At 41.4% G+C, this 25,000-nt stretch overlaps 1 long non-coding RNA gene across 1 annotated transcript in view; it reads right to left on the reverse strand.

Moving 5' to 3' along the window:
- Positions 1-592: 592 nt before the first annotated feature.
- LOC116582665 overlaps positions 593-25,000 on the reverse strand; it is a 34,642-nt gene continuing 10,234 nt past the window's right edge. The window contains exons 3-4 of the long non-coding RNA XR_004282489.1: positions 19,870-19,954; positions 593-2,116 (exon numbers count right to left, since the gene is read on the reverse strand). This is a non-coding gene — a long non-coding RNA (uncharacterized LOC116582665). The remainder of the gene's footprint in view (positions 2,117-19,869; positions 19,955-25,000) is intronic.

The following is a 25,000-nucleotide window of genomic DNA, read 5'->3' on the forward strand; positions in this document are numbered from 1 at the left end:
GGCAGTTTGGAAAAAGTCATTAATTTAGGAATGCACTAAATTGGACCCTGAAATGTGGAGTATGCACATACAGGATCCTCACAGGTGGGCCAAATTATTTCAAAATAGACATCCACTGCGCTGTATATCCAGCCTAATTCTGTCCCTGTTTATCATAACGTTGCTGTGTTTCAGTGGGAGACTACCACCTGCTCCACTGCTGCCATTCTAGTGGAAATTTTTCTTGGACAGCTATTCATATAGCTTTAATAGCCTCAGAAGTGGACTCCTGGGAGGCAGTCATGTGACAATACCAATAGCTTCCCTCCCAAGTTAGCTTTGCTGCTGAGCTTCTCATTGCTTTATCCCACAAGGTGTGGTGTAGATGCTTTTAAAATATTCCGTACGGGGCACCTGGGTAGCTCAGTGGGTTAAAGCCTCTGCCTTCGGCTCAGGTCATGATCTCAGGGTCCTGGGATCGAGCCCCACATTGAGCCCCGCATCAGGCTCCCTGCTCAGCGGGGAGCCTGTTTCCCTTCCTCCCTCTCTGCCTGCTTGAGATTTCTGTCAAATAAATAAATAAAATCTTAAAAAAAAATAAAAGATCCCGTACAAGAGTAACATTGGGTGGCAGTCTCCCTTAAATATTTCCCCAAGTTCTTACTAATGATGGTCCTGGTAGGCCTGGCAAATTTTGTAATGGTTGTAAACAGGTAGCTGTCAATTTGAATGGAGAAATTGCCATGTAGAGAGTGATTAGATTTCTACAAGGTATCAAATATGTTTTTCAGAAGAACTGCTTTTGCTGTTCTTCAAAACAAACAAACAAACAAAAAAAAAACAACCCAAAGCTATGATTGTTTACTTCAGGTAGTTAGCCTGTTAATTCTAAGAACCTGCTTTCTCTGAGTGTAATGCAAATCTTGATGTTGGTATGGTGAGTTTAGGTTAGGAAAGAACTCCCAAGCTGGTTGTAGCCCCTGACATTTTAGGCAGGCCTTGTCCTGGTTAATTTTATGTTGTATGCCTTTCCTTCTTTGTCTATACTGATTAGCAACCAGAGAGGAAATCCATGGTAAAGTGAACCTGGCCACCTGGTTAGTGCAATATTTTTCTGCCTCAATAAGTGGGGCTTATACTGGAGAGAGCAAGAGAGAGAGGGAGAGGGCATTGTAATTAATAGGAAAAGAGATGAAAAATTATGACAGCAAAAATTTTTGGCAGGGTTTACATATGTCGTTATACCAAGGGTTAGTTAAGATCTATAATTTTATCTTTGTAAACATACAGTTTGTTGGTATTGGCTCTGGATGACAGTATTTTTAATCTAACTCGAACAATAACAAGCATCGTTGCAATACTGGATGCATATTATTTCTGGGCAGTCCTTAAGTGAGACTTGATAAGTAGTGGCCCATTACTCTATTTGTTTGATGGCACTAATTGTTAACAGTGGGTCTTACCGATCTGAAGTAACAGTAGGCCTCCAGGGTTTAGAAAGCATCTATGAGTCATTAGCAGTAAGAGTCCAGCTTAGCCAGAAGGGGTATTCCTAGTAACAGTAGGTAGAGATAGGAAAAAGAATGCTAACCTCCGTGTTGATGTCCTTGGTCATGATAGTATGATTGACTAACCTGAATAGCCAACAGCATGGCCCCTATTGCCCCCAGTCTCACCTGTGTGGTGTCTCTCACTATGGTGTGTCTGTGGCATGTTGTTTCCAGATAGACCCTGTCTACAGAAGTGTGCAGATTACCAGGGCTTGGGTGAATGACATACAATCAACACTGGTAAGGGTAGAAACTTCTCAGGTAAGGAAGGAGCACAGTAATAGCATAGGGCTTAAAGTCAGAGGTCAACTGTAGCCAGCGGTAAGGGACTGATTGTCCTCTGGGTATTGTTAAAATGGTGTTACCTAGCCTGAGTTTTAGCTCCCCCTCATGGGTTCCACAGTACCTTCAGTGGAGCAAAGGATGCAGGTGGTAGGTGAGGGCACCTCTCTCTCCAGACAGTGATGGGTGGTCTGCTTGGCTTCTTCTGGATTATGACTGATCACAGGCTGAAGATGGTTCCAGATTCATTGGTCCATGTCAAGTCCTCATTAGGATCAAAGAAATGGCTAAGTTTTGATTTTTATCTGAGGGAGAAAGGAAAGGAAAGGAAAGGTCAAAGTCCCAGATAAATGTTCCTTATCTGTGGATGACAATGCCAGGGCTACCTCCTCTGTGAGAGCTTGTAATTGGGTTGTGTCTGGTGTGGGTATACACCATTAGATAGAAATGACTCTGTTGGTGGTCTCACCACTTGCTGTGATTTTAAATATGGTATAGTTATGTCAAAGGAGCATGAATTTAATATAATGAGGACTATGAGCAGTATCTTTGAACACTTCAGGTTCTAAAGTTCTCTCAATAGCCCTTGATTCAAGTCTTTCTGTGATAACCTGATGCTACAGGATGAAAGGGTATGAAAAACCCCCAAATTATTTTGTTAAGCCCATTGTTGTACTTGCTTTGCAGCAAAACAGGACTAGAAGCCTGACTGACCTGTGGCAGTCCCAAAGGCTATAAAATCTGTTTTGTTAGCCCCTCAGTAACATTAGCAGAGGCTGGTGCCTTGCATGGGTAAACCAACAGAAGTCCTAGAAGTTTTGGCAAATTAACCTCAGTGGAAAGGTATGTGGCTTTTTTTTTTTTTAATGGAGCTGTGACACTCTAGCAAGGTTGGGTTTAGCTCAATCCAGTAGATACTGCTTCCATGTTAATAAAGAGGCCTCTGTTGCTGATCCAGATTTCCTGGGAGCTGTTTCTATTACCCAGGGCTGTGATGAGAAAACAACTATTTTGAGTTGCTGTCTGGGCATTTTATAGTATAACAACCGTGGTCACACCCAGAGTTTAGGGTTCCCACCAAAAGTTCCCACTTTGCTTTTTCCAAGGTACCTTTTAAAATAACCACTTAGAGTTGAGGCCACAAAAAGTACCCTCTGTGCCAACCACCTTACAAGGAACTCGCTATCCTGCTCTGTACCTTCTGCTTAATCTTGACCTGGGATGGAGGACCACCCTTCCCCTGGTTAGCTGTGCTCCCTACCCCACTCTTGCCTCATTTCTGGGAACCGTAAGTAATAAATCTTGGGACTTGTCTTCTTTCTTCCTTCATGCAAGTACATTGAAACTGCACCTTCAATCAAAATGACCTTTAGGTTTTCATTTCCCTAAAGTGGAAGCTCAGAAGCTGAGGGAGATACTTGACAACCCCATGTGGGTGACTCATGCCTCCTTGTGGTGCAGCAGTTCAAAATCTGCATATTCTTAATTTATTGCACCAGCTCCAGGTCCCCCAACACAAGGGCATACATAATAGGAATCTCAGTCCATAAGGTAGTTGGCACTCTGCTCCATTAAAGGCTTCAGTTTCAGTAAAGGCCCAGTACCCTTCCAGTAGTTGGCACTCTAGTGACAAAAATCTTTGGCCTGAGTCTGAGAGTCACCTATACCAAAAGTCCCTGGGTCAGACATTTGTCTGTCCATTTGGTCCAGAGGTTCCCAGAAGTGAACTTTAGAGAGGCTAAACCTTCTGATTGTAAGTTCTGTTCCCAGAGCACTAGTAGGATAGCTGAAGTGATAGCCTCGTTTAATTTACCTAGTGCCTGCTCTTAATCAGGCCCCCCCTGAAGAGAGGAAGACTTATGAATGCCTTGGAAGATGGGGGCCAGCAAATATTTGGCACCAGAATCCAAACATTCTTACAAAACGTTGGCCTCTTTCACGAATGTAGGAAGTTGGAGCCCTATGAGCTCCTCTTTTGGTGGATTGGGACTAGTTTACGCCTCTGAGTTTCAAATTAGCCCAGAAATTTAACAGACTTGGAGGGGAAGCTTGTACCTTATGGGGGGCAACTGCTCTTCCTTTCTCAGTGAGAGGGCCACTCATGGTTGGGAGAGCCTATGAGAGAGGCTTGGCCAGGTCTAGTGAAGAGGGTGTCACTGATAGAATGCCAAAACTGAGTTCTGGGGGTTGGGGTGTGCATGGCAGACATCTAGGTCCTGTCTGAAAATTCTGTATGCTATCACAGGGCTATTGATGTACCACATAGACAATTAGGAAAAGATATACTATTGATCTTCAAGGTGAAAGCAAACCATGGGTTACTCTCCTACAAAATTTTTAATGAATAGGACCTGTTAGCCCAATCTATGATTCTGGAACACCTACCAATTATTTGGAATGTCATTCATTAAGATGATGCATTAGAGCTACTATAATACAGGGAACAGTCTTATGGTACTCATTATACAGATAGCCTCCCCTCGTTAGTAGTGGCTTTAAGTGCAGGCCACATGGGGGAACTAAGTCAGATATGACAAGACATAACCCTTCAGTGCTTTGCCTTAGCCATTACTGTGGCATATTAACCTCGTGCATGGGGAGGGGAAGGTTGAATGTTTCTCATTGACCAGTGCCCACAAGTAGCATGTAACCCTTAGATTTGTCTCAAGAGGTGGTCTCCTCACTGAACAAGTCCATTCTAATCATGGGAAAAGAGATAGTCTTGGGGGTAACAGCCAGGTAAGAAGCATTTTTTTTTTTTTTTAGCAAAACTCGGCCAATTTTTTAAAATTTTTATTTATTTATTTGACAGAGAGAGAGATCACAAGTAGACAGAGAGGCAGGCAGAGAGAAGGCAAAGCAGGCCCCCTGCCGAGCAGAGAGCCCGATGTGGGGCTTGATCCCAGGACCCGGAGACCACGACCTGAGCCAAAGGCAGAGGCTTAACCCACTGAGCCACCCAGGTGCCCCTGGGCCAATTTTATTAGTTGAGCAGATAGCTAACACTTCAATTAATCCTCTCAAATCAGTCATCTCCTGGTGAGTTCCTTTTAAAGTCTGAGTGCTTCCTGGGATTAGGAGATTTTAGGTACCTGTGTCCGTCAGAGCCAGCCAGTGCTGTTAGTGTTTTGGAGTCCAAACTATAGTTAAAGTGGTAAAAAGGTAACTGTCTCCTGGAAGGGACCTACTCTCATACCACTAGACCCTGATGTGCTGCTAGCAGAGATAAGGGTAGGGAGGGAAGGCAGGACTATCTCTGAAGGAGAAGCCTACCCAGATTGTAATCTAATGCTCCTAAATATAAAAATTTTTCCATGGATTTATCAGAGATCATCTAATTTGGGACTCTCCTTGTCCCTTAGTGTCCAATACAACTTCTCTTGTTCATCTTAGAGTACACACTTAAAAGGGAGCTGGCTATATAAGTGGTTTACTTGGCGCCGGAAGGGGGCAGTCTCGCTGTTGATACTAATTTTGATGTAGGCCAAGTAGGGTATTGTTTGTAGAATTAATAGGCAACACTTGATTCTGAATTTGTCTTTTATAAGTTTCTGTTAAATCCAGGGCAGTTATGTCCTCTTGAATTGTCTTAGCACTAACCACTATAGCCCATAAAGAGAAGCTACACTTTTGAGGAGCTCCCCCTGCACCTGAGAAACAACTGGGTAGACTCAGGGTTCAATTCAGCTTCCTCATACTTGCCCTGTCACCAGACTACAGGCCATCCATTGCCTGATAAGCTCATTTTAACACCCTCAGCTGACAGCTGAGCTGCCCCCTTCTCTCCAGGTGGTGGGCTGGGGAAAAGCTACCATGAGTACAGCCCAACACATGTCTCATTGTTTGGAACACTTGTTTAGTAGGATAGCCACCTCCTTTGGAGCCCTGGGAGGAGCCGCAACATAAACTTCCTGGCATTCAGTCATTTTAAGTGATGCTTTTGCTGGCTCAGCCCAGGGATTAGGTCTCCATATCTTTCAGGTGAGTGACTAGAATGATACCATTGGCAACAGATCTGATTGAGACGGCAGCAGAGGCAGGCTTGCTGTTTACAAAGGTGTCTGAAGAGACCAGCCTCAACCTACATCTTGGACTTTTGATTCCTTTACCTGCCAAAATTGTCCCCAGGGACAAAGATGTCTTCTCATCTCAGAATACCCCAAATCACCAGCCTAGCTGCAGGGAGCTCCTCTTGCTAAAGCCTGTAATGGGTCAGAGGTAGCCCACTCAGTCCAAAGACTTGCGCTCCTCTCCTTTTCCTCTTCAGGCCCAGAGGTCTTACAATGTCCAGTGCCTGCCTATTGAGGGGCCCAGGTGGGCAGTTCCTTAGGGAACTTAGAGCCTACAACCCCAAAAGTCAGTTGCAGTGACAGAGGTTGGCTCAAATTCTGGTGCTATTGCTTGGTCAGGCAAACAAACAAACAAACAAATCCCAGAAAATAAAACCACACACACAAGGAGAGACCACGAGAAAATACAAGAATAGTATAGCAAAGAAAAAGGTCATACCAAACTGACATGGAGGCATTCTAAAGTTTGAGTCTCAACCATATAAGACAGTCCAGGATCATTTTACCAACTAATTGTCCCAATGACTCAGTGGACATGAACCCTGTATTGATTTCCTATTTATCACCCAAATCCTCCCCTATCCTTACCACCACTAGTAGCAACTGCTATAAGGGTTTAGAGGCTGATCACAGAAAAAGATATGGCCAAAAGTTGGCAGGAGCATACGATGACTTTATCTTGGAGGAAGCTTTCACAGATGTGCATGCAGGGGAATTCTCTCATACCAGGAGACCTTCCAGAGGCTGCCAGGTGGGATCCACTTTTAAAAAAGGAGAGGAAAGCAAGGGAACTCCCATAAAAGAACAGAATCAGAGTAGGGACTTATGTGTCTTGGCAAGGACATTCAGCAATACAACAAGAAGTCTCAGGGTCAGAGACAGCTGAAGGGCAGCCCTCCCTTGAAGTCTTTTATAGCTACAGGGCTTATTTTATCTATGGCCAGCAGAGGTTGGACGCACTTTTGCATGGTATGCAAAGCAGGCAAGCTCTAAATGGTTAAACATCTGCTTATTTGGGATCTATTTAAAACACTTAATGTGTAAAAATTTGAGTTGGTGTTGGCCAGCTTTTGAGTTCATGGGTTCTAAGCTACTGGAAAAAAATAATAGACATAGGGCCAATAAACAGAGGCCACCTTTATATAACAACATCGGAGAGTGAATGTATAAGCCTGTTCAAATAGGAATGTGTTAATAGTATACTTGTTTGATTAGGTAAATATGCATGTACATGAGTATGAGTGAATAGGTGACCATGTGAATGGATACTAGTGTATTTGTGTTTGTGAGTGAATTTGTAAGTATGTATATTTGTGTGGTATTTTTAAAATATTAGTATATTTGAATCATTGAATTTGTGAGCATCTTTGTGTATATATGTGAGCAAATTTGTGAGCCTCTGGTGAATGTGAGCATCTTTGTGTGCCAGTAAATGTGTGGGCACATTTGTATTTGTGAGTGTGTCCATGTACATGTGTGAGTGTGTATGTATGCAAACATATGTGAATGTGACTGAGTGAATTTGTGAATACACTCAATTGAGTGAAATTTTGAGCAAGTTTTGGTGAGTGAGTGTGTGAACATGTTTGTATAAGTGAATATGACTGTGCATGCATATAAGCATATGTGTGTGGGAATAAATGTGGGAACCTAAGCAAGTATGAGTTTATGTGTTTAAATGAGTGGGACTGTTCATATGTATAAGTGATTTTGTAAGCATATGCATGAATGTTAGCATATTGATGTGTGTAAGTAAATGCATAAGGGTTTATGTGAACATGTTAATGTTTGAGTATATTTCTGTGAGTTAATGTGCAAGAAGGGCTTAAGAGTATATGTTAGCCTATCTGTGTGGGAGTAAATGTGTGAGCTTTGTGGTATGTGAATAGTCATTTGTGAGAATAGATGAGTATGATACTGTTTTATGTTAATGTGTGAGGAAATGTGTGAGTACATAACTGTAAGCTTATATGAGTGTGTCTGTGATTGTGTGAGCAAGTTCTATTTGAGTGAATGCATGTGTAAGCATGCCTGTGTGAATAAATATATCACTGTGTTCATCTGTCTGAGCTTGTTAATGTGTGAATGTATTTTTGTGAGGAATATATGAGAATATTCATGTGAGTCTATCTGTATGAGTAAATGTGTAAGCTTTGTGATGAGTATGAGAAAATGTGTATTCGAGTGAATGTGAGCATGTTAATATGCGTGTGCAAATGCAATTAAGTGTATGCTTGTGAGCATGAGTATCTGTATGTGAATTTGTAAGCATGTCTATATGTGAGCAAATGAACATTTTTGTAAGTGAGTGAACATGTGAGCATGACTGTATGTCTATGCAATACATCTGTGAACATGTTTGTGTAAGTCAGTGAATATGTTTTAATGTTAGGGAATTTTTGAGTGTGTTTGTGATGAATATATTTATGAATCTGAGAGAACTGTGACCATAGTTATACATGTGAGTGTGTATGTGCAAATGATTATATGTAAGGGTGTCTGTGTGAGGAATTTGTGACCATGTTTGTGTCTGTGTGGTTGAACATCTGTACATGGGAGTGTGTGAACATCTTAAAGATGAATATGATCATGCATATCAGTAAATGTGAGTGACACAGGATACATGAGACATAATGGGTAACTGAATGTATAAACATGTTAATTTGAGTATATATGTGTGTTTGAATGAATGTATGTGTCAGTGTATGTGACTGTGTCTATGAAAAGGAGTAAATCTGTTAGTATGTTCATGTGAGCAAAGACAGAATTGTGTGGATATGTGTGAGCACATCTGTGTATGAGTGAGCCTGTTCACATGTGTTAATGTGAATTTGTGTTTCTGTGTCTTCATGTGTATGAGTAAATTTGTGAAAGACTATGTCAGCATGCTTATCTGCAAGTATATATGTATCCACGTTCATTCATGTGAGCTAGTTAATGTGTACATATATTTCTGTGAGTGTATGAGTGTGCATATGTGAAAATATCTGTGTAAGTGTTGATCATGTCCATGTACATGAAGGTGTTAATGAGAGTACATGAGTATGTGAGCAGGTTCATTGTGTGTATATGTGAATATGTCCATGTTTGTGTGCAAGTGATTGTATGTACATTTGAGTGTGCTCATGTGTTGAATGTGTCAGCATATGTGTGTATTCATAAGTGAATATGAGTGAACATGGGCTCTGTATCTCTGTTTTTATGTATTTGTGTTTGAATGAATGTGAAAAGATATCTATGTCTGAGAAAATGCATGAGGACGTAGCTATTTATTGAAATGCAAGTTTGAATGAATACAAGAGCCTATGCATGTGAATTAGTGAATATGCAAACATGTTTGTAATGTGTGTATGTGAGTGAATGTGAGCATGTTTGTGTGTGACTGACTTGATGTGTGTTCATTTGTGTGGAAATATACTGTGTGTTCATGTGTAAGTGTGAGTGAATGTGAGTGTCTGAGTGTATGTAGGTTTTTGTATGATTGTGTGAGTGAATATGATCTTGTATGTATGTGAATGTGTGCTCATGTTCATATGTGTCAGTGAATGTTGGGGACAAGTGAATATGTTAATGCATTGCATGTGTGTTTATAAGCATGTCAACTATGTGAACATGTAAACTTATTCATGCATGTGTAATTGTGTGAGTGTATGTGAGCATGTCCACATGTGTGAATGGGGTGAATATTGGAAGTAAGTGTGGGCAATTGTGTCCATGAATGAGTAAACATATGTGCATGTGTGTATGTGTGAATGTGAGTGAAAATGGCAGTGTGCTGTTGTGAGATACTGTATGACCATGTTTGTGGATCTAAAAATATTGTTTATATTTATATGAGTGAGTATCTGGGAATGCACATGTGTGTGCACATGAACATACGTGAATGAAAGTGTGAACATGTTTGTGTTTTGAGCATGCCAACATGCAAGTGTGAAAGTTTGTGTTTGTGTATTAATGAATTCCTGTGTTCATGCATGTCTATGCTTGAACTAGTGAGCATATGCATGAATGTGCTCATGTTTATGTGTGAATTAATACATGAGCAAGTTGGAATGTGTGAGTACATTAACTTAGGAGTATTTTTCCTGTGTGCAATTGAATGCATAAGCCAGTTCATGAATGTGAAAATTACAATGTACAATTTTAAGTGAAGTTGTATGTGTTAGTGTCTATATGTGAGAGTTAATTTTTGACCAAGTTCATGTGAATGAATGTATGGATATGTCTGTGATCATGTTAATGTCTTAGTGCATGCATGAATGTCTGATCATTTTGTGTGTGAATGTGTGTACATTTATATGAACATTTTCCTTTGTAAATTCATGAGGTTTTTGTATGATGATGTTATAATGTGAATATGATCAATAAGCAAATGTGAACATGGATACATGTGTGAGCAATCATAACTATACCTATGACTGCATTAAAATGTGTTAATGTACATGCTGATTTAGGTTCATGTATGTGAGTAAAGATACGACTAGATGCACATGTGAATATATAAATATGTTCATGTTAATGACTGTAGGAATAAGTTTATGTGTTTGAACATGTACAGGTCAGTGAAAATATTAATGTTTTTAATACATGTGTGAGAATATCCTGCGATGGTAATGAGTGTAACTGTGTGTGAGTGAATGTGGGAATATGCTCATAAGTATGACTGAATGCATGAGTATGTCTTTGGGGGAGGGATTATGAGTCTGTTTGTGTGACGTTGTCCACATGCAAGTGTGAATGAATGCATAATTTTTTGTGTTTGTACTTCAATGATGTATCAGCATGTTCATGTATGTAAGTGAATGTCTGATCATGAGTGTGTGTGATCATGTTTGTGTGCAAGTGACTGTGTGCTATGTCATTGTGCCTGTGTCATCCTATTGACAGAGTTAACTTGCCTGTACATGTAAGTATGTGTGTGAATATGTGAACTTGTTCATAAGCAATACTTGTGAGTATAAATGTGTGTTTATATTCATGTTTGTTTCAGTAAATATACAAGTCTGTCCATGTGTGGAAGCATGTTCATATGTGAGTGAATGCGAGTGTATGAGTCTCTATGTAAATGTACTAGCATGTCCATGTGTGAGAAATGTGTGAGCCTGTTAATATGAAAATGTCAGAGTATGTACAAGTGTGCGTGAATGAACATATAAGCATGTGAGTATGTTTGTGTGAGTGAATGAGAATGACTGTGTGTTATTTTAATGTGCAAAGGTAACTGGATGTGTAAGCCTATATTTGAGTATGTTTCTTCCTCCTGGGGCCTTTTTTCAGGCCCCTATTTCCACTGGCAGGATTCAAATATGATCACGGATTTAAAAGCGTATTGTGAACCGTAAGGTGCTGCGCATGAATAAATTTTTATTCTCTGTTGGCTCAAAGCTGCCTATAAATAGCTCTAAAGCAAAGCCACATTATCCTTTATGCATTACATCACACTGCTGCTATGGAAATATGCATGACCACTGTGATTCAGCCTGCTGGCTTCACTGCAGGCTGATGGCCCAGAAGCTGAGCAGCAAAGAGAGAAACATGCTACTCCAAGCTCAGTGCTTCCAAAAGCAAAGTGCTATTGGAAATAATTTTCTGGATGACAATGGAGAAGTAAACGGGCCTTTGAGTTAAGGTGCTGCCCAAATGCCAGCATTTAAGGCTATTATGAACAAGCCCCAGCAAAGTGCTATTTAGTGACAGGGATTTCTATAGATGCAGATTTCTATTATAGCCTTTCAGGCCCCCCACATACCTTGGAAGAATGGAAGAATGGAAGTGGTATTATGCTGAACTTGAACAGAATCAGGCAGCCAGGGCCCCCCACTAATCTCAGCGTCATACATTTCATTCTAGACTATTTAGTGCCACAAACAATTCTATCAATGATTCCACGCATCCCTTCTGGAGGAATCTTGGGGACCCTAAAGGACCAGCACAGAGCCTGTCCAAGGGCTTCCAGCTAAAAGAGCAAGGGGGAGCTGAAAGGCAGTCTGCTTTCCCTTCACCAAGCCATGAGCCCTGGCACAGATCTGCCTCAAAAGGCCACATTACATGCTAACAGTGATCAGTATGAAAACTTAGCTAAAGGATCCTCACATCTCTAAAAGGATAACTGAAAAGAGAAGTGTTATGGACTATATATTTGTGTGCACCCCAAAATTCCTATGTTGAAGGCCTAACCCCCAATAGGATGGTATTTAGAGGTGGGGCCTGTAGGAGATGATTAGGCCTAAATGAGGCCATGAGGGTGGGCTCCCCATGATGGGCTTAGTACCCTTAGAAGAAGAGAAAGAAACCTGAGAATGCTCTCTCTCCACCACATGAGCACATAGCAAGAAGGCAGCCATCTACAAGACAGGAATCAAATTAGCCAGCACCTTGACCTTGGACGTCTCAAATTCCAACAGTATAAGAAAAAGAAATAAATGTATTGTCCTTGACACTGAGTCTACAGTATTTCTCATAGTAGCCAGAACTAAAACAAAAGCCTCCAGGTATAGTGCCTAAAACCCATCTTTGGAGTGGTGGCCTCAGCCCCATATCCCTTTACTGTCCTCCCTGATGAGTTCAAGAAGGCAAGAAAAGTAGAAGGAATAACTACTTCCCTCCCCCTTCAGAACATCACTGTTACAACTTCTCTCCCTCCTTAGTATTTATCATAGTTCTAGTGCTCCAAGATGAAAAAAGGAGTGATGAAAATGGCTCACTCATTCCTTCATTTCACAATATGGCATTGCCTATGTCATGCCAGGTGCTGGGCTGAATGAAACCCCCAAGGAGCTGCTTTTCACAACACTGTGGCTCCTGGTCTCTTGCTCAGAGGGAAGCAGCTATGTTACCTTTCCCTGGCTCCTGCTCTTCCTCTTCTTCTCACTGCCCCCTCCTTCTAAAGGAAGTAAAACTAAACAGGTCACAGTCACTAAGACCTCTGCTTGTGAGCTTGTGGGGGAAGAAAATGGGTTAATTCCTGAAACTCAACTCCAACTCAGACACAAAAAGAGATTTGACTTGAAGTGTTTTGGGAGGTCTCATAGAGAGATCTAGGGGTCCCTAAATGCTGATGCCCTCGGCCTAATTTCCTTGAAGCCTGGCTTGAAAAGAGGAATAGGTGTGGGGGAGGTGACTCTCATGAGGTAAATGCCACTGCCTAGATCCTGCTTGCCACTGATGACCTCACAGATATGGGTACAGGCTTGGGCTCAACCTGCTTTTGAAGCAGGTGATGGTTTGAATGGATTTTAAGGGATACTGATACACCAACTACTAATTATTTCTGGGTGTTTCCCTTCTTATACTCAGTATTCTTCTTTACCCTCATCCTTCTTCCTTTCTGTCCTGGCTTCCCTGCTCATCTCTGTCCAGTGTCAGTTCTCACTTTCCTGCTGTATCTTTCCTCCTTGGATTATGTGAAATTGAAAATGTAATCTAGCATGTTCACTCCTTGATAGCAGGAGTCTCACTCTCTTCCAGATTTAAGTTGTAAATCTCTGCCCAGGCCCTCTTTTCTCCCAGTGAAACATTCCCCTCAACAACTTTAACCTCCCCTCACTGGTACTTACAGGCCATTGGCAGGTGCTCACCTTCCTTCTCCTGCTTCCTTGGGCTAAGCTCTCTCCCTAGAGCACACGAGGGTTGTTGACCGGGTTGGGGAAGCTATTTCCTTAAGTGGGACACCTTGTGCCATGGTGTTATTGCTTTGTTCTCTGCTTCTTCCATCCCTGCTGCCCACTCCATTCAGACTGCAGCTGCCCCATCTACTGGCCTCCCTACTCCCCACATACACAAACACCAGCCCTAGGCCTAGAGCCTGCAGTGCCTTGTTCTGTCTAAAGAAGGTCCTGCATTGTTCTTGCATTTCCCCCTTCATTTACCATTTGACTAAATCAGTCCAAGGACCCACCTTTTCTCCCATGTTCCAGGTCTGCATGCCAAGAAAGCTTAATGTAACCCAGCACACACCCTTAATCCCCACTGTCACTTAGGCACCAGGTTGTAAACAGATCAGCTTGAAAGATGGTGGCGGGGGGTGGGGGGTGTCTCAGACATAATGCAGACTATCCACACCTGACAATCCCCAGAGGTTGGCCCTTGATTCCCTCACTCACCTTGGCCCTGGATGCCTGCTAAGATATAGCTACCTTGCCTGCCTTAAAACAGAGGAAGAGGGGCACCTGGGTGGCTCAGTCAGTTAAGCATCTACCTTTGACTTAGGTCATGATCTCAAGGTCCTGGGATCAAACCCCACATCTCCCTGTCCAGTGGGGAGTCTGCTTTTCCTTCTCCCACTGCCCCTCCCCCTGCTGTGTGCTCTCCACTGTCTCTCAAATAAATAAATAAAATCTTTAAAAAAAAAAAAAAGAGGAAGAATGAGCATGGTACCTAAATGCTCATTGGTTAGCTTTTTGCTAAGATACAAGAGAACAAGGAAAGAAAGAAATGAGGGAGCTACCCCCTTGACACCCAGCAGTGTTTGGCCCAATTGATCCAAATGTTGGTATCATGCAAAAAGGGAGTTGGCTGTGCTCTAACAGCTGAAGTCCCATATATCCAGCCCTCTCTCACTCAAGAGTTTTGACCTCTTCCCTAGAGAATCCACCTAAAAAAGGCACTGGTTCCTTATAGAGTAAAGTTATTTTAAAAGCCTGCCTTCTGCCCTCTCCACTCCAGCTTCCCAGTCCCCAGATGTCCACTCACCTTGGAATATATGCACCACACCTTATCCCCTCACACTCTGCAGGGAGCAGTGGAGTCAAGAGAAATCAATCAAGTGACACACTTTCAAAGTTCAGGGCCTACAGCAATGGCCTTTGCTTTCAAGGTAGCTCCCATGACAAACATAGTGGCCCTAGTGATCTACGTTCAGGTGCCAAATCATCACAGCTGTGTGTTCTTTAGGGTTGAGGCAATGAATATTCAAAAGAACTCTATCTATTTGCATATGTGTGAACCATTAGCCTTCATTAATCCTTTAGAACTGGTATCTAGTTCAAACTCCCATAGAACTTCTATTGAATGTACCCTTTCTTATGTCAGCCATTGGTTTAGGTTTCCTGGGTGTCCCCTGGCGAGAGAACATCACTCCTGTTCTGTGGACACAGGATAGGTTTTACTGTACCTTAAAGCTGTGTGGTCCAGGTTAGTTGCCCTTCCTGAAGTGGGGGAGAATATGTAACCACTAAGCCAGCCCTGCAAGAAATATTGGGGGGGGGGTTCTATAAAATAAGAAAGCCCCCAAGAGTGATACAGAACAGAAATATACAGACAATCTATAGAAACAAGGACCTCACAGGCAACATGATGATAATAAAAACATATCTTTCAATAATCTCTCTCAACATAAATGGCCTAAATGCTCCCATAAAATGGCACAGGGTTACAGATTGGATAAAAATACAGGACCCATCCATACGCTGTCTATAAGAGACTCATTTTTAACCTAAAGATATATCCAGACTGAAAGTAAAGGGATGGAGAATGATCTTCCATGCCAACAGACCTCAAAAGAAAGATGGGGTAGCAATTTTCATAACAGACAACTAGGATTTTAAGCTAAAGACTATAGTTAGAGATACAGAACCACACTATATCATTCTTCAAGTCTCTATCCAACAAGAAGATCTAACATTTGTAAATATCTTTGTCCCCAGCATGGGAGCAGCCAACTACTAAGCCAACTGTTAACCAAAATAAAGAGACATATTGATAAGAATACGTCAATTATAGGGGATCTTAACACACTACTGTCAGCAATAGATAGATCAACTAAGCAGAAAATCAACAAAGAAACAAGAGCTTTGAATGATACACTGGACCAGATGGACCTCATAGATATATACAGAACATTCCACCCTCAAACAACAGAATACTCATTCTTCCCAAGCACACATGGAACTCCATCCAGAATAGACCACATACTGGGTCACAAATCAGGTCTCAATTGATATCAAAGGAATTAGATTGTTCCCTGTATATTCTCAGACCACAATGCTTTGAAACTGGAACTCAATCACAAGAAAAAGATTGGAAGAAATGTAAACACTTGGAAGCTAAAGACCATCCTGCTTAAGAATGTTTGAATCAACCAGGAAATCAAAGAAAAACTTAATTCATGGAAACCAATGAGAATGAAGACTCTTCAGTCCAAAACCTATGGGACATTGCAAAGGTGGTCCTAAAGGACAACTATAAAGCCATCCACCTCACTCAAAAAAATACAAAAATCCCAAATACACAAATTGTCTTCACACCTTAAAGAACTAGAGAATCAACAACAAATTAAGCCTAATCCATGCGCAAGAAGGGAAATAACTAAGATTAGAGCAGAGATCAATGAATTAGAAACCAAAAATAAAGTAGAACACATCAACAAAACTAGAAGCTGCTTCTTCGAAAGAATGAATAAGATGAATAAGATTGGTAGACCACTGACCAGACTTATCCAAAAGAAAAAAGGACCCAAATTAATGAAATTATGGATAAAAAGGGAGAGGTCACAACTAATACCAAGGAAATAAAAACAATTATCAGAAATTATTATCAACAGCTATATGACAATAAATTAAGCAACCTGGAAGAAAAGGATGCATTCTTGGAAACCTATAAACTTCCAAGACTGAAAGGAAGAAATTAACAATGTGAATAGACCAATAACCATTAGCGAGATTGAAGCAGTGATCAAAAATCTCCCAAAAGAACAAGAGTCCAGGACCTGATGGATTCGCTGGGGAATTCTACTAAACATTCAAAGAGGAAATAATACCTATTCTCCTGAAGCTCTTTTAAAAAAAAGAAACAAAAGGAAAACTTCCAGACTCATTCTATGATGCCAGCATTACTTTGATCCCCAAACCAGGGAAAGAACCCCTCAAAAAGAAGAATTTCAGACCAATATCCCTGCTAAATAGGGATGCCAAAATTCTAAACAAGATCCTAGCTAATAGGATCCAACAGTACATTAAAAGGCTTATCCACCATAACCGCGTGGGATTTTTTTCCCTGGGATGCAAGTGTGGTTCAACATTCGCAGATCAATCAATGTGATAGAACACATAAATAAAAGACAAGATAAGAACCACATGGTTCTCTCAGTTGCAGAAAAAGCATTTGACAAAATACAGCATCTTTTCCTGATTAAGACTCTTCAGTGTAGGGGCGCCTGGGTGGCTCAGTGGATTGGGCCACTGCCTTTGGCTCGGGTCGTGATCTCAGGGTCCTGGGATCGAGTCCCGCATCGGGCTCTCTGCTCAGCGGGGAGCCTGCTTCCCTCTCTCTCTCTCTGCCTGCCTCTCCGTCTGCTTGTGATCTCTATCAGGTGAATAAATAAAATCTTTAAAAAAAAAAGACTCTTCAGTGTATAGGATTAGAGGGAATATTACCCAATTTCATAAAATCCATCTATGAAAAATCCTCAGTGAATATCATGCTCCATGGGGAAAAGCTGAGAGCGTTTCTCTTAAGATCAGGAACATGACAAGGATGCCCACTCTTGGCACTATTGTTCAACATAGTACTAAAAGTCCTAGCAATAGTAAACAGACAACAGAAAGAAGTAAAATGTATTCAAATAGGCAAAGAAGTCAAACTCTCTCTCTTCACAGATGACATGATACCTTATGTGGAAAACCCAAAAGACTCCAGCCCCAAATTACCAGAACTCATACAGTAATTCAATAATATGGCAGGATACAAAATCAATACAAAAAAATCAGTTCCTTTCCTATACAATAACAATGAAACTGTAAAAAGGGAAATTAGAGAATCAATTCCATTTACAATATCACCAAAAACCATAAGATACCTTGGAATAAACCTAACCAAAGAGATAAAGGATCTATACTTGAGGAACTATAGAACACTCATGAAAGAATTTGAGGATGACACAAAAAGATGGAAAAACATACCATGCTCATAGATCAGAAGAATAAACATTGTTAAAATGTTTCTGCTGCCCAACAATCTATACTTTCAATGCCATCCCTATCAAAATACCAATGGCATTTTTCAAAGTGCTAGAACAAACAATCTTAAAATTTGTATGGAACCAGAAAAGACCCTGAATTGCCAAGGAAATGTTGAAAAAGAAAAACAAAGCTGGGGGCATCACGTTGCTTGATTTCAAGCTTTATTACAAAGCTGTGATCACCAAGACAGCATGATACTGGCACAAAAACAGACACATAGACCAATGGAACTGAATAGAGTGCCCAGATATGGACCCTCAACTCTATGATCAAATAATCTTTGACAAAGCAGGAAAAAATATCTAATGGAAAAAAAGATAGTCTCTTCAATAAATGGTACTGGGAAAATTAGACCATTATACACACAAGAATGAATCTTGACCATTCCCTCACACCATACACAAAGATAAACTCAAAATGGATGAAAGACCTCAATGTGAGATAGGAATCCATCAAAATCCTAGAAGAGAACATAGGCAGTAACCTCTTCAACATCAACCACAGCAACTTCTTTCAAGACACGTCTCCAAAGGCAGGAAACAAAAGCAAAAATGAACTTTTGGGACTTCATCAAGATCAGAAGCTTCTGCACAGCAAAGAAAGCAGTCAACAAAGAGGCAACCCACGGAATGGGAGAAGATATTTGCAAATTACACTACAGACAAATGGCTGATATCCAAGATCTATAAAGGACTTCTCAAACTCAACACCCAAAAAACAAATAAGTCATAAAATGGGCAGAAGACATGAACAGACACTTCTCCAAAGAAGACATGCAAATGGCTAATAGACACATGAAAAAATGTTCATCATCATTAGCAATGAGAGAAATTCAAATTGAAATCACTATAAGATATCACTTTACACCAATTAGAATGGCAAAAATTGGCAAGGCAAGAAACAACAAGTGTTGAAGAGGTTGTAGAAAAAGGGGAACCCTCTTACACTGTTGGTGGGAATGTAGTTTGGTGCAGCCACTTTGGAAAACAGTGTGGAGCTCCCTCAAAAAATTAAAAATAGAGCTACCCTATGATTCAGCAATTGCACTACTGGATATTTACCCCAAAGATACAGATGTAGTGAAAAGAAGGGCCATGTGTACCCCAGCGTTCATAGCAGCAATGTCCACAATAGCCAAACTGTGGAAAGACCCGAGATGCCTTTCAATAGATGAATGGATAAAGAAGATATGGCCCATATATACAACAGAATATTACTTGGACATCAGAAAGGATGAATACCCACCATTTGCACTGACATGAATGGAACTGGAGGGGATTATGCTACGTAAATAAGTCAAGCAGAGAACGTCAATTATCATATGGTTTCACTCATATGTGGAATATAAGGAATAGTATGGAGGACATTAGGAGAAGGAAGGGAAAAATGAAGGGGGAGATTCAGAAGGGGAGAGGAACCACGAGAGACTATGGACTCTGGAAAACAAATGGTGGTTTTAGAAGGGAGAGGGGTGGGAGGATGGGTTGGCCTGGTGATGGGTATTAAGGAGGGCACAGATGGCATGGTACACTTGGTGTTAAATGCTAACACTGAATCATGGAACACTACATCAAAAACTAATGATGTACTGTATGGTGAATAACATGACATTAAAAAAAAAAATGTGTGTTCAAGTGCCCTCCCCATAGAGCATGGCAGATGGTACAGAAAATTCTAGCTTGAGACACATAGGAAATCTGGCCTGCACACCTCTTTCTGTGGGTTGTGTTCCTACAGTCACACTAGGTAATGTGCCTCAACTCTTGTACCCTCCTAAGAGAGTGTGGAGAGAGCAGAAGGCATCTTGCACATGAAGCCAGAAAAGTGGGAGAAACTCCAGAGTCAGAGCAAATGGCCTGAGGACTAGCATCCCAGGAGTACTCTTATGCAGGTCAGGAAGGTGGGATCTGGAGAGGTAGAAGTGTAAATCCTGGAGGTATGTAACTGGTCAGCTTAACTCATGGGACTGGTGTGCTGTGTCTCAGCTCTATTCAACTTAATACACAGATCTCAGGTCTAGAAGTGGCTTACCTTCAAAAGCTGGACTCAGATGAACATCATATTGTGTCAGCATCCTGCCCCAAACCTTCTTAATCAATTTCATTTGTAGTTTTTGCTGAAACAGAGAAGTCACTGGTCATCAGTAAATGCCATATTGTTTCTCAGAGAACAAACAGCAGAGGTCACACCAGCTGTAAATTTTCCAGAGCTTTCCCTTCTGTACACAGGCAAACATACAGTTGTATGCGTACATACCGTCTCTCCCACCCAACTCTCTTCCCACAGTGAGTTAGCCAGAAGCACAGCAATGAGGCAGATTTTTTCTTCCTCCTCAGCTTTTAACCAGAGGGTTTGGGCACAAAGACTGGGTCCATGTTATCAGATAGGATGATGGGGGAGCAGCAGACATTCTGGGAACCGGAGAGTGGAAGAAGTAGGCAGGTGGCAGCCCTCAGATAAATGTATTCAAATCCCTAAAGAGCTCCACCTTGCAATCAGCATGGACACAGCTCTCTAAGTTGGTTGATTAGAACCAGGAAAAGTAATCTTCCACCCTTGACACCCTCTTGAGCTGTGGTGACCAGTTTACATTCTCCAGCTCAAAGTCACACTTCCCCTCCCTGGGCTGGGACTGGGCATTTTGTTATCAAATCTATGTCAACCTTGCTCTTGTACACCTGTTTTTAGGACATATAGCATATGACATAAAAAACCTTTTGATCCTCACCCAAACAAACCCATTTCAGATTCTTGGCTATCTTCTCAAAGACATTCATTCTGGAATCTGGAATCTCTCATTAACCATGTACATTCTGCCTCAAGATGTCTTAGGTGAGTATGAATAACTAGCAGTAGCCCTGCAAAGAACTGGTATGATATTGTGATTTATGAGAAATATATATCTCAATGAGATGACCAAATATATATTTCTCACATGTATCTGGTCTTCCTCCTCAGGTCCTGGCTCAAAGCTCCCCAAATCCTGGAATTTCTTCAGTTTTGAGAGTGACAGAGGTGTCTCTTATTATGTGAGTGAGGTGACTTTTAGAAGCACCTAAAGACAGAGGCTGTTTGCCAAGAGAATCAACCACGTGATTAAAGGGCTGAAATTTCCAGCCCTACTCCCCTAACCTCCTGGGGAGAGGAGAAGCTAGTTGAATCATTAGCCATTGGCCAATGATTTAATTAATCACACCTATACAATGAAGCCTCCATAAAAAAACCCAAAAGGACAGGATTTGAGAGTTTCTGGGTTGGTAAACACATGGAGATTTAGGGAGAGCAGTGGTTTGGGAGAGGGCATAAAAAATTTGCAGCCTTTCCCTATACCTTGCCCTATGTGTCTCTTCCATTTGGCTCTTCCTGAGTTACTTCCTTTTGTATCTAGTAAGTATAATGTTTCTCTGAGTTCTGTGAACTTCTCTAGCAAATGAGTCAAACCCTAGGAGAGGGCTTTGATAATGTCTCCTTTATAGGCAATCAGTCAGAAGCACAGGTAAGAACCTAGACTTGCGACTGGCATCTGGTGTAGGGGGAGGGCAGTCTTGTGGGACTGAACACTCAACCCATGCAATATGATGCAATTAGTAGATAATGTCATAACTGAGCTGAACTCTCAAACAAGAACCTAACTGGGATGTTGGGATGGGGCCTAGATGTTGGGATTGAACCCAAGAACCTAATTTAGCTGGTGTTTCTAAAGAGCTCTGAAATGTTCGTGCAAGGCACCTGAGACCTTCAGTGAGACCATTCCACACACACTCACCCCCAAAAGGGGCTTGTGAATGAGAACAGGTCCTGAGCATCACTAGGAAATGGGATCTTTCATATGTTGGCCAAGAAACATCACAGCCCACAAATCTGTGTGTGTTGCAGGGGGAATTCACTAGCACACTCTGATATATGAGATTGTGGACAATGCAGAGCTGCTGCCTGGAAATGCCGAACTCCCTTTCCTTCCCCTTCAGTACATGTTCATTTCTCGTTTGCCATTTGAAAACTTATTCCAGATTATCTTCAGTCACAGAATTTCATTTTGCAATATTCCAAATTATGTTGATGAATTATTCCTGAATTAAAGCAATGTATTCCCGTTTCCAATCATACATTACCCATGTGCCAGTGCTCAGCATCTTGTGGCCACAACAAATACATATTTCTGCATGATCGGCATGACATAGCTATTTAACAACTCTTCAGGTATCTACAGACCTAAACTTAAATAAAACACAGACAAAAAATAATCTGTACCTTCAAATGTTTCACAAGAATAAGTTCAAAGTATACCCATCTCTGGCCACATGAATATACTTCTATAGATTGCACATCCAAGGCTAATAATTTCCATTGGTAGCACTGAGTAGGGTCCCTCAGGTTCTCAACACACACATACACACACACCCTTGAAAGTGGGCTAAAATCTGTCCTCAAACAGTTGTCTCTCATTTCTCTGTTTTGTGTCTTTCCCATTGCTCTGTACCTCCATTTTGATCACCTCCTATTCACCCCATTAAGGAGGAAAGGATTCTTTCCTATGGTGGTAAGGATAGCCAAACACATAACACTTGACACTGGACAAATGCAAGGACAACCATGTGTCAGTCACATATATTCCCAGCCTGAGACAGCTGGACACAATGCACCAGGGAGAGCTGCACTCTAGTTGCACTCAGGAGCAGAGTGAACAACCAGGGTCTGTAGGAGGCAGGCTTTGCCCTGTTGAGGACAGAGTACCTCTGGTTTCCAGGGGAGAATGCTATTGGCTTGTTGGAATAATTCCACAACTGGCAGGGAATTGAAACCCTTAGCTAGGGATAAGCCGGAACTATTCCTGGTCTGTTCAGAAAGGAGGGTTGTTTAGCTAAGAGAACTTATTTACATGCACAGCATGGGGAGGAGAACTTTGATTAGACCATCTGAGGTCCTTCCAATTTTACCAGATGTCAAGACAATATAGAACCTGAATTTTAGTCCCTGTACCATAACTGAGTCCTTGATGCCTTCACATCAGTTTAAATCTTGGTGTTAACTGAGACTCTTAGGGAGTAGTGGGGCCTCCCTAGGAAATGGAATAGTCACTTGCCCAAAAAAGAGAGAGGTTATCAAAAACTATGAACTTTAAAAGTACCCACCCTCATGTCTAATAAAGGCAACTGTGGCATTGGTGTAGTGAGTACTTAGAGGACATGAATTTAGGCTAACCAATGCTTACAACAATGTGTGTAGAGGAGGTCTATTTACCACTTTTGTAACTTAAGCAGGAGTTCTTTGAGGAGCTAATTACAGCTGTCAATTAAGCAAGCAGCTTGAGGCCAATAGGGGAGTTGCCAGTTCCATTTACTGCCTTTTTCAAGAGCCCAGCAATGTGTATTGACACCTGAAATGAATGCTTTGGCCATAACCATAAGATCTTGGATTCCAAAGATCTTTCTGTTGAAGCCCTTACACTGTAACCTTAATACACTTGATCTTGATTATTTTTTTTAAAGATTTTTATTTATTTATCTAGCAGAGAGAGAGCGAGCGAGAGCGAGCACAGGCAGAGTCAGAGGGAGAAGCAGGCTCCCTGCGGAGCAAGGAGCCTGATGCGCGACTCGATCCCATGACGCTGGGATGATGACCTGAGCTGAAGGCAGCTGCTTAACCAACTGAGCCACCCAGGCGTCCCGATCTTGATTATTTTGCAAATTTGTCTACCTGCTAAAACTTATTTGTAACTGCAAAATCAACACTTAGCACTTTTGTGGTTATTTGCAAACATGTGCAGAGTGACAAAAAAAAAAAAATTGAATCATCTGACCCACAAGTTCTCAGCTAGGTTTAGACAAAGCAGCATTCCAGCTTCTTACTTCATCTCTCATACAATAAACAAGTGACCTTCCAACAGTATATTTAGTACCATGTAGTTCACATTTGTGTGCTTTTTGTTAGTGGTTTCACTGTTTAAATCGGCCCCCAAGTTTAATGCTGACAAACTGTAGACTTTTCCTAAACACAAGAAGGCTGTGATGTGCCTTGTGGAGAAAATACACGTTTTAGGCATGAATTAGAGGGATGTTATCAGTGAGTTCAGTGTAAATCATCAACATGTTAAATATCAATTTAAATAAATCAACAGTATATACAAAATAAGATGTCTTTAACTAGAAACACAAAAAACAAAGTTTACGCACTGATTGGTGGATGAATATGTTGTTGTGACTAGAGGCTCCCAGGAACCTAATCCTCTATTTCCCCTAGGAGAGACAGTTTCCTATTCACTAATTCTGTACTCATGGTGACTTTTACAGGACATAACTACCACAAATAACAACAAACAACTGTATATAGAGAGATATCTGTTATCCTGTGAATTAGTCCGCTAGGGTTGTCATAACTAAATACCACAGACTGGGTGGCTTAAACAGCAGAATTGTTTTTTTCTCACAGTTCTGTAGACTAGAAGTCCAATATCAAAGCACCAACAGGGTTGGTTTCTGATGAGACCTCTATCCTTGGCAGGTGGTTGTCTTCTATGTCCCTGTACAGCTTTCCCTTTATGTGAGTGTGGAGGGAGAATGGGAGACAAGGGGTGGGGAGAGAGAGAGCGCAAGCTCTGGGGTCTCTTCATTGTCTTATAAGGACCCAATTCTATTGGATTAGGGCCCCACCCTTATGACCTTATTAAAAGTTAATTACCACCCTAAAGGCCATAGCTCCAAATACAGTCACATTGTGGGTTAGGGCTTCAACATGTGAACTTGTAGGGGACCCAATTCAGTATAGTGTCTTGATTTATATTTTGGGTATCTGTGAGACAAGTGATTCTCAGAGTTCTTTACCCCAAAAGGGGGCAACTCATAAGCAACGGCCCAAGAGTTTATAAAGATGTGCAGCTGGGGCTATTTGATGTCCAGAGCATCTAGTGTTAAGATGACTACCTGAAGTTTGGCCAATTGTGCTGACACTTTTGTCCTCTATTTTACTATCCTAGTTAAGGGATGGGAAGCAGTAATATCTATGATGGTGACAATACCATCTGTAGTGTACAGACTCCCAGTGTTGTTGAATCAGTTGATTGCAAAGGGCTTCTCAAGTAGCCAAGAGGTTGGTGGGGTAGGGGGAGTTTCTTGGACCATTATGACATCTGGTAAGGGAGTAAAAACAGATAAGGCCATGCCTT

Source organism: Mustela erminea, chromosome X (assembly GCF_009829155.1).
Source record: "Mustela erminea isolate mMusErm1 chromosome X, mMusErm1.Pri, whole genome shotgun sequence".
Taxonomy (NCBI): Eukaryota; Metazoa; Chordata; class Mammalia; order Carnivora; family Mustelidae; genus Mustela; species Mustela erminea.